At 47.3% G+C, this 21,622-nt stretch overlaps 1 protein-coding gene across 1 annotated transcript in view; it reads right to left on the reverse strand.

The window, feature by feature from the left end:
* The window catches only part of VTCN1 (V-set domain containing T cell activation inhibitor 1), a 75,915-nt gene that overhangs the window by 22,907 nt on the left and 31,386 nt on the right, over positions 1-21,622 (reverse strand). The window lies entirely within an intron of this gene.

Consider the following 21,622-nt stretch of genomic DNA (forward strand, 5'->3'; position numbering starts at 1 on the left):
ACATCCCAAAATGCCATTGGCCTTCTTGGCAACAAGGGCACACTGTTGACTGATATACAACTTCTCGTCCACTGTAACCCCTAGGTCCTTTTCTGCAGAACTGCTGCCGAGCCATTCGGTCCCTAGTCTGTAGTGGTGCATTGGATTCTTTCGTCCTAAGTGCAGGACCCTGCACTTGTCCTTGTTGAACCTCATCAGATTTCTTTTGGCCCAATCCTCCAATTTGTCTAGGTCCCTCTGTATCCTATTCCTACCCTCCAGCGTATCTACCTCTCCTCCCAGTTTAGTGTCATCTGCAAACTTGCTGAGGGTGCAATCCACATCATCCTCCAGATCATTTATGAAGATATTGAACAAAACCGGCCCCAGGACCGACCCCTTGGGCACTCCACTTGATACCGGCTGCCAACTAGACATGGAGCCATTGATCACTACCTGTTGAGCCCGACAATCTAGCCAGCTTTCTATCGACCTTATAGTCCACCAGATGCACCAGAACTGATCTCTCCAGCCAGAGTGACAGTGCAGGGGTCCCCAGTACTGCCTGCAGCACACGCTCCCCCCATTTTGCACCCCACTGACTCCCTCCACATTGAGACTCTGTGCCATGCTGCCCTTTGAGATGGAAGCCTCCTCCTCTAGCCCAGAACCATCCCCATGCCCTCTGGCATGGATATCTTTGTTCTGGGGCTGGCAGGAGTCACACTCACTTACATGTGAAGTGGGCTTTGAGAGTCCTTGGCACAGGGAAAATGCTGTCTGCTACTGTTCCTCAGGGTAGCTGCACCTCTGTCCCTGCAAATGAGAAGGTTTTGTGCAAGAGCTCCTCTAACTACTTTTGTAGCCCTATATAGAGGCCATGGACAGAGGGACTATCTTTCCACTTGTAACACAAACACCTCCCCCTATGGCTTTGGAAGTTGTCCCCTCAGCTCCTGCATCTCTCCAGGTAGTCCAGCCTCAACTACCACTACATGAGGAGTAGGCTCCACCACCTCTTCCTACTTTGGGGATCGTCACACTAAGCACGAGGACAGGTCCTGAGGGACCTCCTGAGGGAGATGTAACTCTCCAGGTAACAACATTGGCTCTGTAACTAGGTGCCATCCCTGGGTGCTCCCTCATAGCCTGGAGCGGGCCGACAGGCACCCTGCCTCAGTTTCCCTCTGAGTTCCCCCAGAATAATCCAGTCACAGCCAAATCTTTGAAAGAATATTCCGTATCTCCTGGGGTCTAATTTATTCAGCATCGTTCAGCTCCCACCACAGTTCCTTTCTGGTCACTCCTCAGGGTTAGGGTCTCACAATTCTCTCTTTCTCAGGACTTTGGCTTTAAGTTCTGGCCTCCCCAGCCCATAGTTCATCCTTCAAGTCTAGGGTCTCATGGTTCTCTTTCCTGGGACCATAACTAAGTCCTGGCCTCCATGGCCTGTAGCTCCCCACTTAAGTTTAGGGGTTACACAGCCCTCCTTCCTGGGGCTCCTAACCAGCAAACTTCTCCCCCCCACACACTGGTGAGCTGGAGCTGGTTCCCACCGGTTCCGCGAGGGACAACTGGTTCTAAAAGGGCTTCTAAATTTAACCGGCCAAAAGCCTTAGGCGCCGACTCCATGGGTGCTCCAGGGCTGAGCACCCACCGGCAGCTCCCCGCCCCACCCCACCCCCAACCCCAGCTCACCTCCGCTCCGCCTCCGCCTCCTCCCCTGAACGCGCCACCCCGCTCTGCTTCTCCGCCCCCACCCCCACGCTTCCCGCGAATCAGCTGTTCGCGCTGGAAGCCAGGGCGGGCTGAGAAGCAGGCGGTGGCTTCACACTCAGGCCCAGGGAGGCGGAGGTGAGCTGGGGTGGGGTGGGGGGGAGCACGAGGTGGTAACCCGGGGGTGGGGGTGCGCAGGGGAACCGCTCCTCGCCCCAGCTCACCTCCACCACCCTCAGCCTGAGTGTGAAGCCACTGCCTGCTTCTCAGCCCTTCCAGGCTTCCCAAACAGCTGATTCGTGGGAAGTCGGGGTGGGGGGAGAAGCAGAGTGGGGCGGTGCATTCAGGGACGGATACGGGGGCAGAGTGGAGGTTAGCTGGGGCCGGGCATGGGGCGGAGAGCTGCCGGCGGGTGCTCTGCACCCGCCAAATTTTCTCCATGGGCGCTCCAGCTCCGGAGCACCCAGGGAGTTGGCGCCTAAGGCGCCACTTTTGATGTGATCAGTGGGGGGAGCGGCGGCTCCCCCTGCTCCCCTCCAGCTACGCTCTCCCGCCCCTAGGAGCCAGAGGGACCTGCTGGATGCTTCCTGGGAGCTGCCCCAGGTAAGCACCTCCGGGACTCCCCACCTCGCCCCCTTGGCAGGTCCCTCTGGCTCTTAGGGGTGGGGTGGGCACCCACTATGGTGGCCCAAGAGACCCTCCTTCTCGGTTCTGGGGGCAGACAGGGGAGGGGGGTGGATGGGGCAGGGGTCCTGGGGTGGGGCATCAAGGAACGCGGGGGGTTGGATGGGGCAGGAGTCCCGGGGGGCGGGGGTGGAACCAGTTGTTAAGATTTTGGCAGCTCATCACTGCCCCCCCCCCCCGCATACACACATCAGTTCCTCCAGCAGCTGGCTTCAGCAGCTCCTCTTTGAGGAACTCTACTCTCCCTCAATCCTCCCCCTTATATCCCTAGGCTTGGCCTGAGTTAGTCACATAACCAAATTCATTTTCCCACCTGGGGAGACAAGTTAAGATTGTCACAGGTGCACTGGAGGGTCCCCCATCTTCCCTTAAGGGGCCAGCCACTCTGTGGCAGACTCCTTTGTGGTGCTACCATGTGATGAATACAAATAATTACAGGAGCTCCTGGCAGGGTGGCACACATGCTACATCTGGAAACTGCCACGTCGTCTGGCTAGTCCACTGAGTCCCTCTTCAGTCAGGGACACCCTGATCCAGTAAATGACTCCTGGCTAATGCCTGCTACCTCTCCAGCTGTGCCCAAAATAGGAAATAGGATATCAGGATGGATAAAGATTCAATTACTTTTAAAAAAATAAAATAAAACAGATTTGTTATTTAAATTATATTTTTTTTTATTAAAAATCTGCTTTAAGTGGAATCTGAATTTTATATAAAATATGTTAAGGCCTACGATTATTATAATCTTGTAAAGCATTTAAATAAAAAAAAATGTGTTGAATCCATGAATCTCTATCAAACACTTGGAGTTAAAGGCTGCTTTTCTATATAGAGAAAGAACCAGGGGAAAAACATCCAACTTTTGAGGTCCAGCTTTATAGATATGGCACAATAGGTTGTGTACTGTATTAACAGCTTGCTTCTGTGGGGAAACCAGGGGCTGTGCTACTCATTTCAAGAGACTGTCAAAGTCATTACAGGCATGGGGACCCTGGCCTTTGACTCCAGGAGACAGCATCGTGTATCGTCAGGACCATCCACTGAGCTGACCTGAGTGGTCTCACGCTCCTATGTGATAGCCTCTCTCTACCTGAGCTCTGATTGGCGCAGTTCTCAAATTATGAATATTTATGACTCCACCCACCATGGAAATTTACTCTCCAGATCATGGAAAAACACTGATCTGCCCAGTAACTATCAGCCCTCGCCTCTGGATAGTTCTGGTTACTTCACATAAATGGCTTTGCTCTGTCCCCTTGTGTGTGTACACAGAAAGAGATACAAAGAAACAGAAATTCAGTAATTTCTCCACTGTCTCCTTCTCTGTCTCTACAACAATTCAAATACTGCCGTACAAAAAGCATGTGGGTTACAGGAGTAGAAGTCTTGGATTATTGTTAGTTGTTTTGTTTTTCTGGGGGTGAGGGTGGAGCAGGGAAGTTAGATAACAAGGGAGAAGGAGCAGAGAGTGCAACAAGAACGAAGGAACACTGGTCTCAAAGCAGGACACTGGGAAGAAGAGACAACATTCTTCAGAGTGCAGCCCTTAGTGTTGATTTCAACACCTGGGGACTGGAGGAAGAAACACCTACTGTGGCTGCAGGTCATAAAAAAGATGCTATTTGGGAATATTTTCAGGAAACTCCTGTACCTCTGGCTAATAAAAGGAATATGTGGCAAATGTAAACAGTGCAACAGAGAGACGCAAGCTTGGGTTATTAGAATGAAACAACATTATGAAAAATGCTCTTCAGAAGGCAATGAGTGTGACGATGATGATGTGGACATGTCTGAACTATCTGGACCAACCGGTTAGTAAACTTATTTTTGCATCATTCTTGTGGACTGCTAGCCGTGTCTTACATGACAGTACGTGATGACTTACATTATTCTCATAAATTTGTGCTTTGAGTGGATTGATTACTTATGAATTTCAAAATGTTTGTGTTCAAAATATAATTGGGATGTTAGTTTGTTGTGGGAGTATTTATCAGCTACATTTTTACTGTCACTGCTGGACTTCTGAAATGTTTTTTTTTTAGTGAGTGAAAGTGACTTTTTTTTTTTAAATCCTCTTTTGTTTCAGGGTCCAGCTTAGATATCATCTTCACGTCCACAATTCAGAGTCATCTCTGTCATCACCACCAGTGCTGCAACTAAACATATATCAGATAGTAAATAACCTGTATTAAAAAAAAAAGACTTTCTTCATTATCTAATAAACCCATGGATGAGTTTGTAATCAGGACCAGCAAAACTCCGTAGATGCAAAGACTGGTTGGTTCATTTATGCAACACATTCTCCCTTTTGTCTTGTTCAGAACAAACATTTCATTGACATAGTTCAGTCATGATCAGGCTATCCTCCACCCTGCAATGCAGACATTGCTGGAAGGTTGCTGAATACAGTGTATGAGAAGAAAATTGAATAGTGTGCAAAAAACAGGGAAATTCATTAATCTGAGTCTTGATGGGTTGAGCAATGTACACAATGATTTAGTCATATGTGCTTGTATGTCAACTGATGTATTAGGAAATGCCCATATAGCAGAATAGAGAAGTAGCAGTAAAAGCTGTAACAAACTAAACAAAAATTCAAGTGTCAAGTGCGTAGCTTTGTCACAGACAATGCTGCAAGTGGCGCAAAGAAATCTAGACAAAGATAATGAAGAGAATATGAATACAGTGCTCATTTGATGCATCATTTAGCCAAAGACTTAAGTACAACTCCAGAAATAAAGGAAAATGCTGAAATTGAAAAATACTTCGACAACAATCACGTTGCTTCAGCTTCACCGAAGAGAGCAGGAAGATCCAAACTAATTCTCCTGCAAGATGTACAATGGAATTCAGTGGCTCACTGTTTTGAGCTATTTATTAAGAACTGGCCTATTCTGATGACAATTTGAAGAAAATCGTTACAAAATAGATGGAACGATCATAGCTAAAGTAGTCAACATTGGATACCGAGAAATGTAGGAGACAGGTTTCAGTGTATTGAGCCTATTTCCATAATCTTGGACAAACTGCCGAAAGATTGCTGTGGTAGTGCTGATGCTGGTGAACTTTGGAAGGAACTTCTAGAGACAGTGAAGAAAGAAATATCCAACAACAAAGTTAAATGACAAGCAGTAAAAAAGTGGATGGATCAAGCACTTGCTCCACCTCATTTTCTTGCCTATATTCTTAACCCAAAGTACAAGGTACATGCCTAACTGCTGAAGAAGAAGATACTGCTGAAGAAGAAGATGCTGCTGTGACATGGGCATCTAATCATCACCCATCAATCATGTCAAACGTCATAAGTTTCAGGGCTGGAGGTGAACCATTCAAGCAGTACATGTCTACTAATGATGTTTCAAAAAGTGCAAACACTGTGAGTGAACCGGTGGACTTCACTAGCTAAGCACCTGGAACTTGCTGAAATGCTAACTCAGCTTTTGACAGAAGTAGCATCTTCCAAAGGCCCAGAAAAAAATATTTTCTTCATTTGGCTTAGTTCATTCAAAGTTGAGATATCGACTGGCAGTTGAAAAAGCAGGAACGCTTGTCTTTCTCTTCCAGCCTATGTATAAAAATGAGGGGCGAGGGGAGATCTACTAGTTTTAAAAGAGTAAAGGACAGCCTAAGTAACTTAGGAGACTGATAAAAACAACGAGGAGTCCTTGTGGCACCTTAGAGACTAACACGTTTATTTGGGCATAAGCTTTTGAGGGCTAGAACCCACTTCATCAGATGCATGTTTAGGAGACTGATGTTTCATATTCAAGAGACTTAGGCGAGTAGGAACTTAAGCTCCAGTCACTATCATTTAGGCACCTTTGAAATTTTTCCCAGACTGACCTGAAATAATCAGTTAAATTCACTGACTGCAGTTAATCTCTCGGTTCCTTTAATAAATCATATAGTTGTAAATGTGAAACATGCTTTAAAAGGATAAGTTTACGTTTCCAAAACATTTAAGGTTGTTTTGTTTATTAAAATAAATTGTATATGCCGTTGTGTATTTAATTAAATTTCAGTGACAATCCTAATTCAGCTTGACACAAACCATGAGCAAAAAGATAATCATCTAGTAAATGAGCAACATATCATTCACCATTTTTAACATACTAAAAATGTAGAATTAATAAGAATCTGAAAATATTAAGCTGCATAATTGCTTAAATAAATGTATATAGTTATATTGTACCCTCCTAGGTAGCAAAAAGATGTACCAAATCTAGCGTAAAGTCTCTATTTAGTTGTAAATCAACATGTTTTAATAATTGAATCAACCAGTGAGAATGTACCTTTCTTTAAAAATAACTGAAGTACAAATAGAAAAATTGATTAAATCCATTATTTAAATTGAGACTTTCTACTAGGTGATTTAAATCATGTTAAAATCATTGATTTAAGTCTCTGATTTAAATCAATCCATCCTGCAGGAAATACCTAGTTCTTTTTTGGAATTTTGATTACTTCTCTCAAAACCTGGTCACCAAGACCCTATTCATCTCAGCACCCGTGGGATCAACGTGTTTGCATCCTTCCCCTAGAAGACTGAATATTACCTGCTTTGGTCAGGAAGGTCTAACCTTTGAGCAGCTCGGGCATGTCAGTTGTGAATTACCAGGTGATAATGGAAAGATTTCATTATCCCGTGTGGTATATCTCATTTTGATTTTTGATCCTCTTCCAAAGGATCAGAGCAGCCTGCAAAAAAATCTGGGCACCAAAGGCCAAACTGTGGCAAAATATGCCCCAGGAGAGGTCTATGATTCATCAGACACATGTGCTAAGGGTGTGGCCACCAGAGTGACTCTCCCAGTGTATTCATGATTCTAGATGTCTGGACTCATTTCTGAGGCCCAATTGAGGATCAAGGCACTACTTTTCAGCTCCAAGACAATGATGCCCTCAACAAGATGAAGCCCACCAGACCTAAGGCTCATTCTCTCAGCCTATCCCAGTCTTTCACAAACAAAAGGGAAAAGGTGATGTACCCAGTCTTCTGCTACCAGAGGCCATATGCATGGAAAGAGGACAGATCCCTCCAGGCCCAGTTTCATTCAGAATACCTGGCCAAGAAACAGACCCAAGCAAGGCCATCATAACTCTAGCAGTGACCCTGCCTCATCTACCTGCCGTCTACAGGTTCAACAGGATTGTAGAGAACCACGTGCTCACCTATCTGTGTCCCTTCCTGTTGCAGATCACCTCTCCCATTTCTTTGATGCCTTGTGTGTGATCACCGATCCAGGCATGTTAGACATTGATAAAATGGTTATAACAGCCAATTCCACAATAAGTCTCTTCCTAAATCTCCTTTCCTGCTTCAAGGATCATTCTTATGAGAAAGTGTTTCTAGAGGAATTTCTTCTCACAAAAGAGGCAATACAGGGAATCCTGCAAAGATGCCTGGGGAAAGGTACTTTGCTGATTGCCAGGAAGGTAGATGGCCTTCATTCCATCTTAGTTCTTCAGGGACTAAACCAGGGGTCTCAAACACGCAGCCCACGGAGTTATTTGCTGCGGCCCGCCAAGCTCCCTGCACCCCCCCGCCCCCGAGTTATTTCCTGCGGCCACCAAGCTCCCCTCACCCACCACCCACCCTCCCCTCAGCGTGCCGCATCCCCGCTCCTCTGCCTACCTCCACAACTGTTTGGTGGCGCTTAGTGCTTTCCAGGGGGGAGGGGGGAGGAGTGGGGATCTGCCTGCTCAGGGGAAGAGGTGGAGAAGAGACAGGGCAGGGATTTGGGGAAGGGGTTGGAATAGGGGCAGGGAGGGGGAGGAGTTGGGGTGGGGACTTTGGGGAAGGGGTTGGAATGGGGGCAGGGAACGGGTAGGAAGAGGCGGGCCAGGGGCGGGGCCTCATGGAAGAGGTGGAGTGGGGGCAGGGCCAGGGGCAGGGGTGTGTGTGTCAGCGATGTGGCCCTTGGGCCATGTACTAGTCCTCATGTGGCCCTTGTGGTGATTTGGAGTTTGAGATCCCTGGACTAAACAACTACATAAAGATCTTCAAGTTCAGAATGCTGACCTTCAAATCACCACCCCTTCCCTCTCCCAAGGAGACCGGTATGTGGCCCTGAACCTCAAGGATGTCTCCTACCACATACCCATCAGATACTCACACCACTGTTCTCAGAGGTTCTGTGTGGGAGAGACACACTGCCTGCCAGTACAAAGTGCTACTCCTCCCTGTGTCCGCAGCCCTGAGAGCTATTTAAAAAAAAAACAAAAACAAAAAAACCACAAGCATCTGGTTGTGGTAGCTGCACAAGAGTAGCTCCAGGAATTGTTGTGCCTCAGAGATCCATCCCCCTCTGAGGTGCAACTCTTCGTCTATGGTCCTCTGGCTACAAGGAGGAGAAAACAGGTCATTGTAACACTTGGAAGGGTGCAGCTTACTTCTCCCCTCATGCTAGGCCATTGAGTAGAGGGTGGGTGAAGCCAAGGCTCCTCCCTTCCCTTGCACCTCTTCACTTGCCTAAAAAGGGGGATTATCCAGGGACCAGGGGCTGCACCAGACCCCAGGATAGATCTTGCTTAGCTAAGCAAGGGGTGAAGTAGACCATACTCCTCCTTACTCACCTGCTCAGCCAAGTAAGACGAGGGCTAGAGTCATTATTTTTTAAAAAAGTCTTAATTCATCATTTTTGATTCTCAGTATTCAGTGAGTGCACCCTTGCTTCATTCACTGCCCATTATTTAACCTCCGCTACCTTACTCACATTGAGTACTCCCTCACTCCATGAAAAGTCACTGTAGCAAGGTTGCTGTCTCCAGAACACCTGTTTGTGGCATAGGATGGCTCTGCAGCACCCCTTCCTCATTTTCCCCTCAGAGTTTTCCATCTCTCCTAGGGATTCGCATGGCTCAGCCCCCCCAGCTGGGTCACTCTCAGAGTTCAGTCCCCTTTCAGGGTACTCAAAGTCCAAAATAAACACCACCTTTGACAACAGCCCCAAGTTAACATAAACTAAAGGTATTCTGCCCCCTCCTGGGCTCATCTCATAGTTCTTCTCACTCTGACCAGATTGCTGACCCTCCTGGCTTTTCCCTGCTGGCAGTCCAAGTACAGCATAAACCAAAGTGGTCTCCCATCTCTCCTGGGACTCACACCCTATTTAAACCACTCTTTACCAAAGCAATGACTCCCAGTGCTTATCTCCCAGTGACAACCTCTCCCTCTTCCAGAATGAGACTGCAGCTCCCCTAGACTAGGAAAAGTCAACCACCACTTCCACCTTTCTCCCCAGCCTCTGGGCTAGATATTGTAAAGGCCTGACGGAGTCACATGACCCACCAGTCACATAGCCTTCCTTTTCCCCACCTGAGGAGGTGAGCAAAATGTGTCACAGGTGAGGCTGGATCTCTCCCCTTAAAGGGGCCGGCCACCCTGTGACTGTCCCACTGAAATCAGGAGGGCGGTGGGATTACTTGAAGAGTAAGGTGCTACTCAGTGTAAGTGACAGAATCTGGCCCTTAGAAATCTGTCACAACCTGCACAATTTCAGGATAATTGCACCTGTATTTCCCCTCCGAGATCCCTTGATTTCAGGCTCTCAGCTGTCACCACCATGTCTCTCTCCCTCCAGACTGGGATTTTAGGTTTGCAGTCCCTCTGTACCTCACTGTGATTTTCCCAGCAGGTCTGACCAGAGTCCAGCATCTGGCGTTAACTCTTTCCCCAGGGGCTACAACAGTGAATATCAATTACCGACCAGACTTCACAAAGCAAAAAATATTTATTCTTAGGGCAAATGCATGACAGAGAAAACAGGAGTTCCTACAGGCCTCCTACTAATCATAGCAGAAGTCACCTATCTTCCACATGGGGCATCCAATAGGCCCTAGCCCAAGGATGCTGGCCTTTCCTTGCACAAAAAGTCTGGTGTATTTGCTTGCTCAGAAAAGGCCTTTTGTCACTTTAAACTCAGCCATTTATACCAAAAACCCTTTCTTTGTCATTTGGTCCCAGCTTGAAACAGCATATACTAACCACCAACCGAATCCCTGGCCCACAATGCCAGACTGGGGACGCCATTCTAAGAGTACCCCGCCCCATCCCCCACTGGCCTGACCTTGCACATCTGTGTACAAGGTCACCCCAGTGGGAGCAGAGTGGCGCACTTTTCCAAATGGTGTCCTCCGGTCATGCTGTCTGGAGAGGCTCACCACTGTGAGTGCCTACCTCAGGGCAGGCTGTCAGGAAAAAAACGATTACTGACCTTCCATAACTGTTGTTCTTTGAGATGTTGCTCACAGCCATTCCAAAGCAGGTGTGTGCTCCCCCTGAGAACAGCTCTCTCTCAGAGGTATCCATCAGGTAGGCCCTGGAGTTGCACACTCATAATGCTGGTATAAAGGGGCCTGCCGCCCCACTACCCTCTCAGTTCTGTGTCTCACAGTACTGCCTGTGACTGTCTCTGGAACTTCATCTCGTCCTTGCGTTTCCCGCAAGTACATGTTCTCTGCTTTACTGTCCTGGAAAGTGGCCTTCCTGGTGGCCATTACTTCTGCCAGAATGGTCTTGGAGATCCGAGCCCTGACTTCGGAACCAGCTTATGCGGTCTGAGGCTCTGGCATGAGCTGGCACCTGATCTGTCAGCATCACACCCCCATCTGATACCAGACCTAGGTGGGTTACTAGTATGATAGGTATTCAGTGCCCCACAGAGTCCTCCCTGCCAGCCCTTGGGGAGGCAGTCTGGTGTAATCAGTAGCAGATTAAAGCAGAATCAAACTTCCTTCCGAATGGGCTCCCAAATTCTTTAACTGAAGGGGCTCACAAATGATGTGGCTGTCACCACCACCCTCAAAATACATGAGCAAATTTTAGGCCCCATGACTTTGATCGGAGCCACATTTAGTCTTCATCCATCCCTGAAGCTGTATGAGCCCTGTATGCAGCAATACTGTCTCTCTGATATAGTAGAATATGGGGACAGCAGCAGTTAAAGGAATATAGGTGGTTGCTGGGAATTAAGGCTCCAACAGGTGAGTGCCAGGGGCCCTATAGATGTGAGGGAGGGGATATTTCCCCTAGATACACCAGAGAAACAATAAGGCCTGCCATCCTCCTCTAAAGATTTGGACCACTTCCTGTTTGGAATCTAACATTCTACTACTTGCAGTTGAGGTAAATCTTTTTAGTATAAGTGTTGTAATATGACTTCCAGCTTCCAAGTGAATAGCTCTTTTGCAACTACTTCAACGTTAATTGTCTTTAGCTCAAGAAGCTTGTTAGATGTTGGCACGAAGCTTTTTACCCTTCTGCTCCCCAGGGTAAATGAAACATGATATTTTAGCTGAACCCTTGAATCCACCAGGGCACAAACTGATATAGCAAAGAGGATTGTCAAAAGAACCTCTCGTGAATTGCAGCTGAGATTTTCAAAAGCAGCTAGTGATTTGGGGTTCCTCGAATTTTGGGTGTCCAGCTAGAAACAACTTTAAAAGGGTCTGATTCTCAGAAAGTATTGAGTACTCACCCTCTGAAAAAGCCAGTCCCCTTGGGTACCCTAAATAGAACATCCAAAAATTAAAGCACCCCAAATCCCTAGTTGCTTTTGAAAATTTCGCCTCTGATCCTTTATCCTTTATTAATTTTAGCTGGAGTCCCATAGTGAGTTACAAAATGTGATTCACAATCTGCTACTTGATGTGCTTTAAAAATTGAATTGTTGCAAAAATGTGTAGTACTCCACAATAAGAGGTAATCTTTCCTATTGACTTCAAATAGATCTGCAGCAAACATGAGCAAGGGCAATCCAGAATCTCACATGGTTTCAACAGTTCTTTTGCAGTTTGCTTTCTCCACTCTTGGATCTTCTCTTCCATGGCAGCACTCGTAACAGGCCAGATTAGGACATCTCTGGCTCTGTCCTTACACTTCTTAAAAGCCAGATGGGAGAGTAGACTGTGCTTTCAATTTCTGACTTCATGCGGTGTGGTATTAGATCACAATCCCCACTAAACCATGTTATCCATTCTAATGGGACCAGAGCACAAGGTGTTGTGACTGAAGACTTTCCTGGCTTTTAGAAGCTTAAATTTAACCATTCTCCACCTTCTGGAAGGGCATGAGGCAGCTCTGGGCAATTTTAACTATGTTGAAGACGTTTTGGGACATTTGATAGTTAAAGAGGATCAGTTGACTTGTGATAAACAGCAGGGATTTTAATTCCCCTACATCTCCAATTCTAACCTCGCTATAAAGAGTTAACTTTCCCTAGCCATTTCTAACCATCTGAAACATCAAGCTTAGTGATGAGAGGCAGGGACCCTCAAAAGCCCTTCTCTTCTGGGAAGCATCAGCACTCTTTCTGCTGCTTCAGCTGGACATTACTGTCCCTGTGAAGCAGACATTAGCCAACACAGACAGTGTGATTACGCTGAAAGAATTAAGGGATGAGGGCTCATTTGTCACACTAATCAGCTATTGTTCCTCTGACAAAACCAGTCAGGCTGGTTGCAGGTAGTTAGTCAGGACCACACACCCCCTTTAATAACAGAGTAGCTTGTTATGTGTGTTCCAAATGCACAGAAAGTAAGAGGTTCACTTGACATTTATCATTACATTATACTACTATCTCTACAGCTTATTATATTGTTGCTTTCACAGTTTATTATGAAATTGATGTACAGTGACCCGAGCACCTTGGCAGGCCTGGTCAGGGGCTTTATATATGCAGTGATTATCTATCTCGTAGCAGGAGGAAGCTGTTCCTCACACAAGGAATTCAGGAAAACGTGGCAAGGTTCACAGGAACTAGGTTGTCCTAAGAGTTTCATGCACTGGGCATTCCACCACTGGGGCCCTTGGTGGGGAATTTAGTGCTGGACTGATAGCCTTGAGAACTGAAGTCCTATCAACAGAATAAATATTAGCATAGGCTTCCCACATGCCACTGTGCTAACCTGCCTGAATCCAGCCCAGAAGAGCCATGGTTAGGGAGATGAAAAGAGCTCAGTGTCCATGCCCTATTAAACAACTGGCTTCTCTGCAAAGACAGTCAGCAAAGTGCTATTTGTGGTAGTGATTTTATGAGACTGGCATCTATTCATTAGAAACTTAACTGAGTCTTCCAATTCATTTCACATGGGGGCCACCAAATTGCTGTCTGGTAGAAATCATTTTCAGCCATTACTGACCTGGAGACCAGGCGACCTAGGTGTGAGACTTTATATCCCGTTATGAATCTCCCAGAATACCTATTCTCTGTGTATATTTGATTTTGATTTTTGGCTTTGCCAAATAGATCAAAAGGTAGAAGCATTATTGAACAAATAGATGAAATCTCTTTTCTCTTCCTTCCACCTCCTCCTCAGCATAGCTCTTACACAGGAATAGACAATTGTGCTGAGAGACACAGAAACTATACTGTAGTATGGATTGTGGATTACTCTCTCTAACACACTGATTTGGGGGAGATTTGCACAACTTTCCCAATGCTGACAGAGGAAATATAGAGGCTCTCCAATGCCATTTACATCCCTCTCTTCTAATAACATGCAGCTCTGAAGTCTTGTAAGCAAGACTTACTCGTTTCCCTGGAAATAAGTCTTCATTTTTGCTGTAATCGCTAACTATCGCACACTGGGATCTGGGAGCATGACTACACCAGTTTAAGTCTATGTCTTATATCAATGACTGGCTTGGCATTCATACTTTCCGCACAACAACTCAAAACATACACATACTAAAAAGCAGCCCAAGAGCATGCTATTGAGCCAAATGGCAAAGAATTCCCCTCGCCAAAGCTGAACAGAAGTCCCCAAGGGAGGACAGCACAGCAGCCAAGTGTGGCAGTGGAGCCCAGACCTTCCATAATGAAATAAACACAATTCCCTCCCTCCCTTTTCTCCAGAAGCGGATAAAGACTGTACGGTACCTCCAGAAAATGACCTGACCCAGGGAAGCCATGGTAATGGGACTGGTTCAGACAGGCGAAGCGTAGGGTGCATAACAATTCAATGCAGTATTCAGTGCAGCCTCTTTCCCTTTGAGACACATTCGTCTAAGTTCCAGCTACTCTGCTTAAATAGCTGAACTCAGGTAAGGAGTGGTGAGTCCAGGAGGGGAAAGTTGAGGTATGAGGAAGCCAACAGGACATGATCAGGCTTCCCATCAGACACAATCACAGCAACAAGGCACAGCTTTTTCACTATTATAGGACAGTAGCCTTGACTCCTATGTTAAGGTTGCCTAACTTGTCCCATTATAAAAACATTTCCAATTTTTTTTTGAGGAATTCTTAGAGCCTCCAAAATTTGCTGCAGAGATGTGAATATTGGAAGGGGGATGGTCCTGAGGTCAGAGAGGGGCCTTTTGCTGGTCCCATGCAAATCCATTCAGATATGGCCAAGTTATAAAATGGCAAAAATCACCATTAGGGGTCTGTATTATACTCAGTAGAGTTTGCTAGAGGCTTGCTGTTAAAATCAACAGACCTTCAATCTACTCTCAGCTCGCTCCTCATCCCCACTGAGCCTCCTCACAGACCCCATCTGAACTGGACATGCTCCCCAGCATTTCCCGATACCATGCTAAAGTAGTCATGTGGAGCCATAGGCTCTAGCACAGTAGAGGGTAGTACATGTTCCCTCTCTGACACCCAACTTTTTTCCTCCCTGGTGATTCTCCCAACTCTGTCCACCCTACATCTGGGGACTTAAAATGCAACAGGCATTTCTTCTGCCCCTAAAACATGCACTCTTATTGCTGCTCCCCCGGACCAAACAATTTCCTGTTTCCCATCTCCTCCCCATCCTGGCTACTGGTGCCAGGGTCTGCTGTGCGGCAGCCTGCAGAGCCTGCAAAGGCTAGCAGGAAGCACAGACCCTGCAGCACTTTCTCCTCCTGCTCTGACAGGGAGGGGAAGCTCTAAGAGGCAAAGGGGGAGAGAGGAGAACAGAGAGAAGACCTGTGGGGAGAGCAGAGGAGTGCAAGCTGCTTGTGTCAGATAGATCCTGAATTTGTGTGGGGGACTCTGTCTTCCCTGTCCCTTGTGTGTGGATTGAGGTGAGGGATCCTGTGTGAGCGTGGATTTGGGGGAAGCCTGCAAATGCCTGTAAAATGAGGATAACAACACTTATCCCTACGCTGCCCTGGGCTGCTGTGATGATAAATTAGTTAAATGTCTGTACAGGGCTTTCCTGTGCAGTGGTAGGGAACTGGGAGTACCCTTTCCAGTACCTTGCCCATCCGAACAAAAACTGCTGTTTTCTTTGTGCCAACCACAGCTCCAAACTGGGACTCCTGTTCATACAGTCATACACAAGACACTCAAGGCAGCACCACTGATCCAGGGAGTACTTGCTGCTGCTGGGCAGAGATCACACTGGACACAAAGGCTTAGGCAGAGTTTAAGGTGTGGCGTCCCACAGGGACGGCGGCTACAGGGGTCAGAGTTAAGAATATGTGCTTGTGTTCTATGTGCAGCAACACCTTAACTGTGCATTTCCTCATGTGCAGAAGTTGGTAGTTTGTTTTTCAGGCCAGGGTACAGCTTCTAAACTGTTCTATTTATGCAGCTATTAGGAGCTCCCCATTAGGTAAGCCAGTGAGAGAATGTGCTCAGCTGTGGTACAAGAAGCAGGACAGGCCAGAGGGGATGAAGGCTGTGGGAGAGCAAGGAGTGGCTTGGAAACGACTATGGCTGCCATCCAGGCATGTAAATCAATGGTCTCATTTTCAGAGGTGCTAAGCATCTGCTGTTCCCATTGACTTCAATGGCTCACCCCCTCTCCAAATCCAGCCACTCATTTAGGTGCTACCATAGATTTGAGAGTCTAACTTTAGATCCCCAGGTTTGAACATTCTGATGACTTGAATGCTATAAGACTTGTCCAAAATCTGTGGTAGGGCTGTGAGCAGAACCTGATTCTCCTGGGGGCCAGTCCTTTGCTCTAACCTTCTTCCTATTGTATCTGAATGAAAACAGAGGGTATACATGCTTTTTTACCAATACAATTACTATGGCTGTCTGATCATTATGATTATTTAAGGTTATGAAGTGTTTCTTTCCTATACTGCCGCTGTCTCATACGTTACTTTTTTGCTTTAAAATGGATATTATATTTATTTGTTAGTTTTCCATTGATGAAAAATGGGTGTTATTCTAACAATCAGGATTTCAGTGGAAGCACATAACTTGAGGTTGATGTGACCCAGTGTGAAATGACCCTAAAGAAACATCCTGTTGCTCTCACCGACAACTGAATGAAAGTTGCCACTTGACCAAGCATGCAGACCAGGTTTCTCATTTCAGAGCTAAACAAACAATTGGGGGGGAGGGAGGTGGTCAAGATTACAGCACACATTACATCACTTCACAAAGCCAGACTCTTCAATGAGCAGGTTACAGTCCACTTCCCAAACACAGTGGAATGACTCCTACGCTCTGCTATCAGGGGTTCTCACTCTTTATACAGAACTATTACTTATAGAACCCCTACGAGTTATCAGTGTAACACAGGAGAGTTCTTCATCTCTGTGGCAAAGCCTTACCATGTCTCAGGGCCAATGACTTTCTCCTGAGATGCTGAAGGAGTAATGTGAGAGGTAGGAGGAGAACCAGAAGAGGATGGAATCATGAAAAGCCAAGGGATGGCAGGATTTCAAGAAGTGATCAGCAGTGTCCAAGGCATCCAATAGGTCAAGGAGGAGGAGGATAGAGAACTGGCCCTGAAGTTTCGCCAGGAAGAGGTGGTTAGAAATACTGGAGGTTGTTGGAGACCTCTGCATCTCCTCCTCTCCTCCTTGGCTCCCAGCCTTATCTCCCCAGGCCTTGGGTGTGTGTGGAGAGAGATTCCGTGCTGACAACCCTGGCCTAGGGGTAAAGAGAATCCCAGCTGCTCCTCTCCCCAGGCCTGGAAGGGGTGTGTGAAGAGACTCCCTACTGATTCCACCCCTCCTCGACCTCAGCCAGCACCAGAAGGCAGGGAGGGAGGCAGTGAGAGTCCTGACCTTGGGGAGCCAAGGAAAACCTTGGATCTCAACAAAGAAAGGAGTGGAGCTGGCTGTGTACTGCTGGAAATTATTCAGGGACATTTACTCAAAACCTCACAAAGACCTCCCAGGTTTGGCCCCGATCCTCATATTTGCCACCTTCTGTTTGCTTTTCATAAACTTTTGTGCTAGTGAAATTTTGTCAGCAAGAATGTTTGCAGAAAGGGAAACTGTCACAACTGTCTGTGTGAATATGTATCCACCGGAGCATTTGCTTCTGCGGTATCACACAGCCATCTTGAAATCTCTTGGTCGGCTTGGGGCAAAGCCATCTGGCAAAAGCCATGGCCAGCCATGCAGCCCAAATGGATAATTAGGAACAACAACCAGGTGAAGCAATAGCAGTGGCAAAGAGTTTGTGAACAACCTGTTGGCTGAAGTATGTTTGCAGAAAACATGTACTTGTCGAACCATTTGAACAATGCATACCAGTGAAGTCTGTTGGCAAATAATTTGTGAATAGAAAAAGGGACTAAGTTCATTAAATAAATGTACAGCACATAGGGCTGCTCATGAGTAGAAGCACTATCCACCTTGCTGGGGTATCCAGGCAGAACAACTCCTCGTAGGCACTGGCACTGAATGCAGCCGACAAGGCTAAAAGAATTGGCATGGGCACTTGACCCTGATAGCAGATCATCAACCAGTGCCAGCAGTGCATTGCAATCCCCGTACCACACCCAGCTGACTGTAGACCCTGAGGTTTATACACAGGGGCAACACCCACAAACAGTGCCTTGAAAGAGCATCAATGACAGGTGTATACACTACATCAAATAAAAGAGAAAATCAACCAGATCAAACAGAAGTGAAGTCTCCAGATAAGAGCCCAGGTGTGCAGGTGTCTCCTCTGTAACAAGGTGGGGACAAAACGGCACACAGGATGCTTACAGATGTAACAATACAGTACACAGAAAAGAAAAGACATTACGGTTTCCTGGCTACATGCACCCAGGGAGAGGTTATCCTCTGTAGGGCAGGGTACTCACTTCGGTAGGGAGACCAATGGATAGCTTTCAGTTTGGGTAAAGAAGGTGCTCACGCCCAACCTTCGCTCACAGAGGTCACAGGCAGCAACCGGCAGAGTAAGACAGCCTGACTAGCCTGGTTCCCAGAGCTGACCCTTTGGCTCACCTGGTAGACGAAGTGCCTTATTTAATAGCCCTCTTTTTGGATGAATAATGGAGAGCTATAAACAGTTTCTGAAGAGGGATCCCATCCCATTATCCTCAGCTGGAAGAATGGTGGCTCCAAAATTCGCTTTGTAGGAAAAAAATAAAGGAGAATCCTCAAGGCTCAGGTTCAACAGACCCCGGTCATCGGTGGACACGATTGAACCTGGGACCTCTGGAGCTCGGTGCATGAGCCTCTACAGCAGGAGCTAAAAGTCAACCGCCTGTTAGCTAAGGCTGTAGAGCAGGCTCATTTTCTCTCGCTAAGTGGTCTCGGTGCCACCAGATGGGACAGAACACTATACTCAGCAGAGGCTTCCCAGTTGAAATCCCCAATGAGTCCCCCGTTGTAACACCAACAGACCCTGGTCGGTCATGCGTGGGATCAAACTGGGGATCTCTGGAGCTTAGTGCATGAGCCTCTACCACATGAGCTAAAAGCCAACTGGCTAGGTAGGTAAGGCTGTAGAGTAGACTCCTTTTATCTCTCTCTTTAAGTGGTCTCAGTGCCACTAGATGGGACAGAACACCACACCCAGCAGGTGTGTGGGTTACACAGGCACCATGAATGTCTAGCAATGCCTAGGTAGTTTATATTCTGGCTATTAATAATAAACAAGAACATTATTATTATTGTTGAAACCAATGCATTGTCCCAGTTTCAATATACCTGACTGGCTGATCTCCACCCATGCTCCATCACTCCCCTTCTCAATCCCTAATAGTATGATGAGCCCAGCTGCATCCGTGCTGGGCTCCAGCACAGCACCGCCACATAAGGCTGCTGTGTGCAATGAGCCTAGGATGCAGCCAACCCTGAGTGTGGCAGATTGTGCAGGTCATGGGGTGGAACATGCCCACTTTCAAGGGTGCAACAGCTCAAGGGCTAGGCCCAGCAGAAGCACAGATGGCCATTTTTGGATTTACTGGAGTCGGAGAGGAATTAGAAGTGAGTGTGAGCAGTTGGTCACAAAAAGCTGGATTACTAAAGAACAGTTGCAAATAGTCCTGGTCTTTCAGCTGATTTTAAAAAAAAAATTAACCAACAAAACCCTGATAACTCACTTAAAGTTGCTAAAGAATGAGAATGTTAAAATGTAGTTATTGATTCCTACGGACACTAGCTAAGCCTAACCAATTAAACCTATCATAGTGAACAGTTAAGGAAAGTAGATAAAAGTCAAATACACTCACAGCTCAGCCTCACATGTGTAAGTGGTCATGACTTTCTGTCCCTGCCAACCCGGGCTGCATTTGAACCAATAACCTACAGAAAAAGGTTACATCTGCTATTCTATATCACTCAGGCTAATTCCCCCAGCTGTCTGTGGGCAGTGTGTGTGAGACCCCTTTGTGTACGGAAAACGGCGTAATTCCTGATGAGACTCTGACAGCGGAGAATAGGCAGAATAGTAGCAGGAAGGTGCCAGCCACTTGGTTCTAGCTTCCCATAATGTGCAAGCTGCTCCCAGTTCACCCTCATGAATGCAAGGAACAGGTAGGTGGCTGCACTTCTGCAACTCATCTCACTGCCAGCAGCACAGTGTCCCCTACTGTCACACTGGGAACTTGGTTCTGTACTGACTCAGATGAAAGGACACGCCGACATAGAATCAGAGAAGATTAGGGTTGGAAGAGACCTCAGAAGAGTCAGCTAGTCCCACCCCCTGCTCAAAGCAGGACCAAACACCAACTAAATCATCCCAGCCAGGGCTTTGACAAGCCGGGCCTTAAGAACATCTAAGGACGGAGATTCCACCACCTCCCGAGGTAACCCATTCCAGGGCTTCACCACCCTCCTAGTGAAATAGTGTTTCCTAATATCCAACCTAAACCTCCCCCTTTGCAACTTGAGACCACTGCTCCTTGTCCTGTCATCTGCCACCACTGAGAACAGCTGAGATCCATCCTCTTTGGAACCCCCCCATCAGGTAGTTGAAGGCTGCTATCAAATCCCCCCTCACTCTTCTCTTCTGCAGACTAAATAACACCTGTTCCCTCAGCCTCTCCTCTTAAGTCATGTGCCCCAGCTCTCTGAGCATTTTCATTGCCCTCCGCTGGACTCTCTTCAATTTGTCCACATCCTTTCTGTAGTGAGGGCCCCAAAACTGGACGCAGTACTCCAGGTGTGGCCTCACCAGTGCCGAATAGAGGGGAATAATCACCTCCCTCAATCTGCTGGCAATGCTCCTACTAATACAGCCCCATATGCTGTTGACCTTCTTGGCAATGAGGGCACACTGCTGACTCATATCCAGCTTCTCGTCCACTGTAATCCCCAGGTCCTTTTCTGCAGAACTGCCGCTTAGCCAGTCGGTCCCCAGCCTGTAGCGGTGCATGGGATTCTTCCATCCTAAGTGCACGACTCTGCACTTGTCCTTGTTGAACCTCATCAGATTTCTTTTGGCCCAATCCTCCAATTTGTCTAGGTCACTCTGGACCCTATCTCTACCCTCCGGTGTATATATCTCTTCCCCCCATCTTAGCGTCATCCGTGAACTTGCTGAGGGTGCAATCCATCCCATCATCCAGATCGTTAATGAAGATGTTGAACAAAACCAATCCCCTTCCTCCAGCACCTTGAGTTTTCCTTGGATTTCCATAAACCACGTATTTTCTAGACCAGAGGTGGGGAACCTTTTTTCTATCGGGGGTCACTGACCCACAGTAAAACTCAGTCACGGGCCACACACAGCCCCATGTGGGGGTGCGGAGGCTTGGGGCTTCCCCTAGGCTCCGGGATGGGGCCAGAAATGAGGGGTTCAGGGTGCAGGAATGGTCTCAGGGCTGGGGATTGGGGGTGCAGTCTATAGGAGGGGGTTGGGGCGTGAGAGGGGGCTCGGGTTTGGGGCAGGGGGTTGAAGTGCAGGAGAGGGTTCTGACTTTGGGCAGGGGGTTTGGATGGGGGTGTGGGCTCTGGGAGGAAGTTGAGGTGTGGGAGGGGGCTCAAGACTGGGGCAGGGGATTGGGGTGCAGGCTCCAGCTGGGCACCGCTTACCTCAGGCTGCTCCCGGTTGGCAGCATAGTGAGGCTAAGGCAGGCTTCCCCCCTTGCCCTGGCCCCGCACCGC

This window comes from Natator depressus, chromosome 1, assembly GCF_965152275.1.
Source record: "Natator depressus isolate rNatDep1 chromosome 1, rNatDep2.hap1, whole genome shotgun sequence".
NCBI lineage: Eukaryota > Metazoa > Chordata > Testudines > Cheloniidae > Natator > Natator depressus.